This window comes from Gymnogyps californianus, chromosome 9 (assembly GCF_018139145.2).
Source record: "Gymnogyps californianus isolate 813 chromosome 9, ASM1813914v2, whole genome shotgun sequence".
NCBI classification, from domain to species: domain Eukaryota; kingdom Metazoa; phylum Chordata; class Aves; order Accipitriformes; family Cathartidae; genus Gymnogyps; species Gymnogyps californianus.
Window position 1 is genome coordinate 23,498,311 of NC_059479.1, and position 7,176 is coordinate 23,505,486.

Sequence of the window (7,176 nt, forward strand, 5' to 3'; positions counted from 1 at the left end):
AGGAGGAGGAGGAGGAGGCGGCTGACGAGGGGGAGCCCAGACCTGCTACAGCTCTGCGCGAACGTGCTCTGGGTTTTGCAATGTCCCCGTGCCGAGGAGCCGCCGCCGCCGGGCCCTGGCAGCCGTAAATATTTACCCTGGTGATGGGGGGAGACAGGGGGTGTCTCTGCAGGCAGCGCCCTCCGCCGCCCCCCAATTCGTGCAGAGCCGCTTCCCCCAGCCCATCGTGGCCCGGGGACACCCCACAATATCTGGGGCGATGCTGTTGGACCCCGCCGAGCCAGCCCTGCCCTTGCACCACCAGCAAACAAGCCGCCAGCTGCCCGTCCCTCTGTCCGTCTGTCTGTCCGTCCCGCTTTGCCTCTCCCACATGTGGCCGGGGCCGGGCAGTTGGCTGGAGCGTGACGGCCCGAGTGTCATTATCGAGGCGAGGCAAACACTCCAGCAGCCCCTGAGCAAACATCTCTCCTGCCCGGCCCCGCTCACCTCGCCGCCACTGATGGGTGAGCTTGGGAAGCCCTCAGACCCCCCCCTCCCACCCCTTCGTGGGACCCCCATGCTCCATCCGCCTCTGATTTCACCCCCTTCATCCTTTCTCCTGCCGCCAGGAGACCTTTTGCGGCGCTGGACCTCAGCGTCCCCCGGTCCCTTAGCAGGGCGCAGCCGTACGGGCGGATGAGTTGTCGGTGTAGGCTGGGGTGGGTAGTGGGAAGGTGGGGTGAAGCCCCCAGGTCTTGGGAGGAGGCACGGGGTCCTGTGTCAAACACGTGTGGCAAAGGGACCTCAGTCCTCTCTCCAGCACAGGCACTGCCCTGCGGTTGAAGAAGATGCTGAGGTCCTGCCAAAAAGGCAGCAGAGGTGCTAACCTCTCCCCAGGGGTTGGTATCATCATCTCATGAGGTCCAGGCTCTGCTTCCTTCCTGCCTGCTCTCCTGTGTAAAGCCCTGAGGGTGCTAATTGGCCTTAATTGCTTAAGCAGCCTCACCAGAGACCTCCACCCCACACCCATGGGCCCAGGAGCCCATTTAAGCTCAGCCTGGGGCCTCTAGCTCTTCCCCTGAGCTGTGTTGTAGCTGTCTCAGCCCCACCACAGCTATGGACCCTGCTGGCTCCCCAGCTTGACCTTGGACCTGCCTCATCCCCGGGCCTGCCGGCTGGGTTGTCACTCCCATGGGAGCTGCTGGCCCTCACCGTGCCCCACGCATGGGGATGTGCATCTTGTGACCCCCACGGTGAGGCTGTAGGCAGCAATTGGCAAAGCTTCTTCACCCTGAAGCCATCCAGGACCTGTTTTGGAGACAGCAGGGCTTGAATCTTGACCCTGTGACACCCCCAGGTGACTTTCCCACATGGCTGCGAGCATCCAATACCTTCTTGATGTCTGACTGACGCCATCGAGAAGTCTCCTTCAGCCTCTGCTTGTGCCCAGGCCAAGAGGAAGGTGAACCCCAGGAAAGCGTGTGCCACCCCCTTTCTTGGGGCAAGCGATGCCTGAGCTTCGGCAAAGCCCCTCAGTGGCTGCGGAGCCGCCAGACCCCGTGGCATGAGGGGAGCACCCAGCACCATCTCCTCTGGGTGGATTCTCCAGTGCCTGGGTGGGGTTGTGCTCCTAGCTTGGCTTTTCCCTCCGTGGGGTTTCCCTGTGCTCTTGGGGCAGGCCTGGGCTTTGCTACGGCTCTTGCTGTTGCCTTGTATTTTCTGGGCATCGCTCTTCCAGGGGGGGCTCGGGGAGGGCAGACACTTAAAACCCCGCCGTATATATCGTCTCTCCCTTGTTCTGGGTTTATTCGTGCTTTGTGCGGGGCTGGTGAGATAGACTCTGTCGCGGGACACCCAGCTCCATCCCTGCTGCCCAGGTGGGAGCACGGGGAAACCCCCCTGGGTTGTTTTCCGGGTTTGGCAAAGATCCGAGGCTGGGTTTTTGGGGGGAGGAAGGCAGATCTCTTCCCCTTCCTTCCACCTTGCCATTTGTCCTGGAAACACACCTCACCCTTAGGCCCTTCTCCTTCCTCACCGCCCTCCTCCTCTCCCAGGAAAGCCAGGGGTAGCTGCTGAATTTCCCTGCCCGGGGCTGCGATACCTCCCCGTGCTCCAGCGCCGCCCGGCTGGGGACACTGGGGGCCTCCCCAGTTCCTCGGGGCTCTTTCCCCATCACCCGGCTGCCCTTTTCCCTGGCCTCTCCTTATGTCACGGCCAGGCTAAAAATTTAGCAAGCCTAAAATTGCTTCCCCACTGTGGGTAAGCAATGGCTGCGTGGGGGATTGCAGCCTGGCGGGGTCAGGGGGGGTCCCGCTTGGCTGGTGGCATCCCTCATCTCCCTGGGGTGCGCAATGGGGTGGTGATGCCTTCGTCCCGCGGGGTGCGATGCTCATCCGTCTCCTTGCTCCGGGGTCACCCGAGGTCCCTCCGGCTGGTTTCTCGGCCCTTTCCCGGTTCCGGCTTGCGCCAGGCAGGGGGGTTCTGGGGGCCTCTCCCGCCTGCCAGCCCGGCACTGCTCAGACTGGTTTAGCAAGTGGATGGGGCGGCCGCTTTTCCTTTGAAGGTCTCCCAGGAAAGATTTGATGGCTGGAAACCTCCCGAGGAGGAGAAAGGAAAAGATTAAAATAGGTGGTTTTGGATTTCGGGGAGGGGGGGAGACGAAGTGGCGGGTTGCTCCGGCAGCTTTGCAGACCTTTGTCTCCTGGTAGTGGTGAAAGGCAAGCTGGGGGGGGGGGTGTCCCCATTCCCTGGCTGGCGTGTCTCCCACAAGGCTCCCAATCAGCACCGAGGCTGAACCTGGAGCTCCTGGCCCAAATCTGGCGTTCCCTCGCCCCAGGGAGGCAGATTCAGAGAGGACTTGGGGATGTCTGCCACGACGCAGCGAGAGGTGGGTGCTCCAGCCACCGCTTTGGGGGTGGACGGATGAGTTTGGGGGGGGTTGCAGCAGGGTGAGGAAAAGCTGCTGCAGGAGGAAAGCAAGGCTCAGCCACCCCCAGCCAGGATCTGGCCCCCCTTCCCCTGCCCCACGTGCCTGCCACCACCTCCTTGGTGGGATGTGCTGTGGGACCCCGGCCGGGGATGTGACCCTGGACTGTCACCCATGCGGGGTGGCTCCTGGGGCTCCCTTGTGACCCAACCCAGTGGTGGCTGGTCCCCACCAACTGGTGAGGCCTGAGGATGGGTGCGAGCCCCTGGGGCTCAGCCAGCGCTGCTGGGGACCGGCTGCGGGTGCCTCTGGCTGCCAGCAGTGCCAGGCGTGGTTTGGGAGGTGGGATGGTTTGGGAGGTGGGAGCCGAGATTTATTTCTCAACCTCATCCAGACTTCCTCAAAGTTCAGAGCCTTTCTTGCCTTTTAGCTCAAGTCTCTGTAACTCAGCCAGGGCTTCACCTCCTGGCTCCTGCACCTTCTGCTCACCGGTGAGAGGAGGACCCGGGTGTCCTTCCTCACCATTCCCACGAACCCTGAGTGCTCGATCCTCACCCAGTGCCGGGAGGGGAGATGAGGGTCTGGCTCCCCAGTTATCCCCCACCAACCACCAGCAAGCCCCATCCCCTCCTTTGCATTGCAAAGAGGAGACTTCAGCTACGGCCCTCGGTTCGAGAGCCCCTTTCAGCTCCACCACGGACCCTCCTTCATCCTCTTCACAACATCTCCCTTCCCCAAACCCCCTGCAGCACCTCGGCGTCAGCTTCCCCCCGCAGAAGGGGAACGACGGGAGGGAATTGGGTTGCGTAGCCGGGTCACGGGAGAGCTGCCGTTATCGCTGTACCTCACTCAAGCAAGACACGCTGTCCTCGGTGTTGTGTGGCACGTAGGGACGAAGCGGGACCTTAGACCAACGCCGGTCGGGGTACGCCTGGGTCTGCGGGGCCTCCTTGGAGGCTGCGGCGGGGGCGTACGGAGCAAAGTGCCCGGCGGCGTTGATAGACTCAAGGCCGTTTCCCTTCCCGCGGGGCCGGCGGCAGATAAGGGTGCTGCGGGTGGCTTCGGCCCATCCCTGAAACGAAACGCTGCTCCGCCTTGGGAAATCATTGCCAGGTTGATCTCCGCTGGGCGGGCGCAGCCCGGCGTGCACCCTGCTTCCAGGAGTGGGGTTCATCCGGCCCCCGTTGCTGCAAGCCCACGCTCTGGTGATGGGATGGAGAGAAAAGTAACTCTGCTGATTTATAAATCTTATCATCACTAGGTAAAATTCCAAAGCCTCCCAGTTGGTAACCAAGAAAATATAAATATTTTCCTGAAAACTTTCTTTCATCTTTATTTATACTTACTCCCAGTGACAATAAATGATGAACAGTATGATGGACCGCTGCATGAAGATGAATAGGGTTTTTACACCCCACCACCAAATCATCCATGTAAGCAAAAATAAAAATACGGTCAAATTGCTTCCTGTAATACCGAACAAGTAATGTAGATAATAAAGACAAGAGAAATGGGCTAAGGCCAATCCCCACAGGAATCTTCCTGAAGCCCATGATGTGGGGTGCAACAACAACATGAGTCGGTCCCATTTGTAGTTTAGTAACAGCAGCAAGGTTTGCTGTTTGTACAGCTCTGGGTTTTCTTGCAGCGCTGATTTGAGATGCAATTCTTTGGACAGTCCCCATCTAGTAGCGGGGACATACAGGTATATAACCCTTGTAATCCTGGTACCCCAACAGTAACAAAGCGACTAGCATCAGGATTAAAAGGAATACGATAAAAAGCCGCAGAGACACGCGGCGATGCCCAGGACAATCCTCGGGGCAATAACTGGGGACAATGCCCCGAGGTTTGGGTGAGCAAAGTTAGGCCACGACACTTCATGGGGTTTCCTTGAAAACTGAGAGAAGTCCACCACCAATCTAGCTTCTGTAGTATTTCTAGGATTGTTGTCCACAAGAAAGCAGCCCCCGGTAACCCTGTTAACAATACGACCAGCCACGGGGTTGTACTATGATAGGTATACGTTCTATATGTGCAGACCTCTCTCTTGTTGTGATACTGCGAAGGATGTCCCTGTGGTACCGGGGATGCTGTTGCAGAGGCCGGTAAGGATAAACCATTCCTGGATGTCACAGCAGGCCTTACAAATTTGTTCTGTGACTGGGAAGTCCTTGGGGGTGTCCGTTTTACCTTTACATTTGCTCTGTTGATCGCTGCCTGTAATTCTTCCTCGTTTCTTGCATCTCCCGTTTCTTGCTTCAGTTTCTGGAATGCTACTGGATCCAGCACCTGTAGAGAATCTTGAGACCCCGACCCCGCTTCTTGTGCCAGAGCATCCTGGTGGATTTGCATCAGCACATTCACCCTGTTCCCAGGCAATTCCCTACGGATGGGGGTGGTTGCCCCGGCAGTACTTGCGGTTGAGGTGGTGCTGGGAGAGGTTCCTTCTTCTTTAGTCCAGTAAGGACCTTTGCTGCATCTTGTATCGGTTGGGTCCTTGCCCCAGGCAACTCCAAGTTCATGGGATTTATCAGGTACCCATGATCCCTGAGATACCATCTTCTGTCTTGTTCCCGTTCCCGAGATGGAATCTCGGGAATAGTTCCTTGGTATCCTTGTTGACGTTGATACCAATTTTTTGCTGTTTGAAATGGAGGGGCTAATAGCCCTATTACGCCTCCCATCCGTAGGCGGTAAGCTACACGCCAAAGCGTAGAGTTTTCCCCAACCCGCCCAGGACTTATTACCGCTTTTTCTATAAACAATACCAGACTCAAAAAGATTGTATCGGTAGCCAGCACACATGACCAGATGAAGCAACGATGCCTCGTATTTATTTTTGATGGCACAAAATAATGGCAAATAAGTTGCACTTGGTACACAGAAGTGTGCAGGTAGCAGTAGGGACCACCTTCTGTCTGGTATGGCTACTTTACAATTTTCTTCTAGATGACTAGAAGGAAACTGAAGAATTTTCCAGTCCTTATCAAATTTTGATTCAGGATTGTGATAGAGTCCTCCAAAGTCCTTAAGGATGTGTAAGGTGGGCTGATCACTTTTTGGGAGACGGAGATCTTCTTCTACGCAGGGACTTTGAACGACTGCTTCTTCTAGGAGATCTAGATGGAGTTCTTGATCTTCTTCTCCTTGGTCTGTGACAGCGCTCAGGTAAGGACGAAAGAATGGGTGCATTCGGTGGCCTATATGCAGCAGGAGTTCTTATCCAGGTTCCACAGGATATGATAAATTCAATAACACAATTGTCCCCAAATTCTAAGCAAGATAAATGGAACCAAAATTGTCTCCTGAGCCTAATACCTAAATTTGCATCTGAATATCGCATAAGCTCAGCAGCCAGACTTTTATCAAATATTAACTCTAGTACTTTCTGCCCAAAGTTCTGATATTCATAACAACATACTGGAGTGTTCCTCAAGGCTGTATGATGAGGGGTGTGGTGTTGATCATCGTCCAGCTGCTTTCCAAGATGGGCTTCAGTTGTCGTTACCAACTCCTGCAAAGATGGAAAGTTGGCGCTACGGAGCCAGCCCCACGCGTGCCTTTGCACGCTGCAACCCTGCTGCCTGTGCCCCTCGCAGCCCAGGACCCCCACCCTCAGCTGCGAGCATCGAGCTTTCGTTGCGTGGTGGGTTTCAATTTCCGTGCGCGGTTCTGCAAGGCTTGGTGGAGATGTCCCCCATCTCCCTGGCATCACCTAGGAGCCCATCCTGTCCCTGGTATCTGCTCCAGCAGCAGCACGGCTTCCCTGGAAAGCAAAGCCACGCGGGGAAGATGCTCCTGGCGAGGTCCAAGCCGTTCCCCTTTGCTTTTCCAAGGGCTGAACGCTTCTGAGTGTCCCGTCCCCCAGCCCCGAGAGCGGAACTTTCCCCTGTTCAGCATGAGCGGCTCCTCGGCAGGACCTGGACGTCGGTCCAAAGTCTCGCATCGATAGAAACCGTTCGTATTTGTTGCACGTTTATGCTGCCAGAAGCCGGGGGTTGTTAAAACCCGGCTGTTCCCTATCCCACACTGCTTTCCCCATGTTTATTAAGGGCCTCATCCTGCTCAGGGCAAAGTTTTCTTACAACTGGAGGATGTTTTATGCCAACTCTGTAGACCCGGTGCCCTCAGGGAAGGTGTTTCCCAAGCGGCGTTTTGGAACCATCCCCCCTGGCCCCGCTCTCTGGGATGCTCAGCCCCCCCAGCTGATGCTTTTCGGACCCTGGCTTGGATGCGGCATGGGGGAATGCCAGCTGCGAGACACCGAA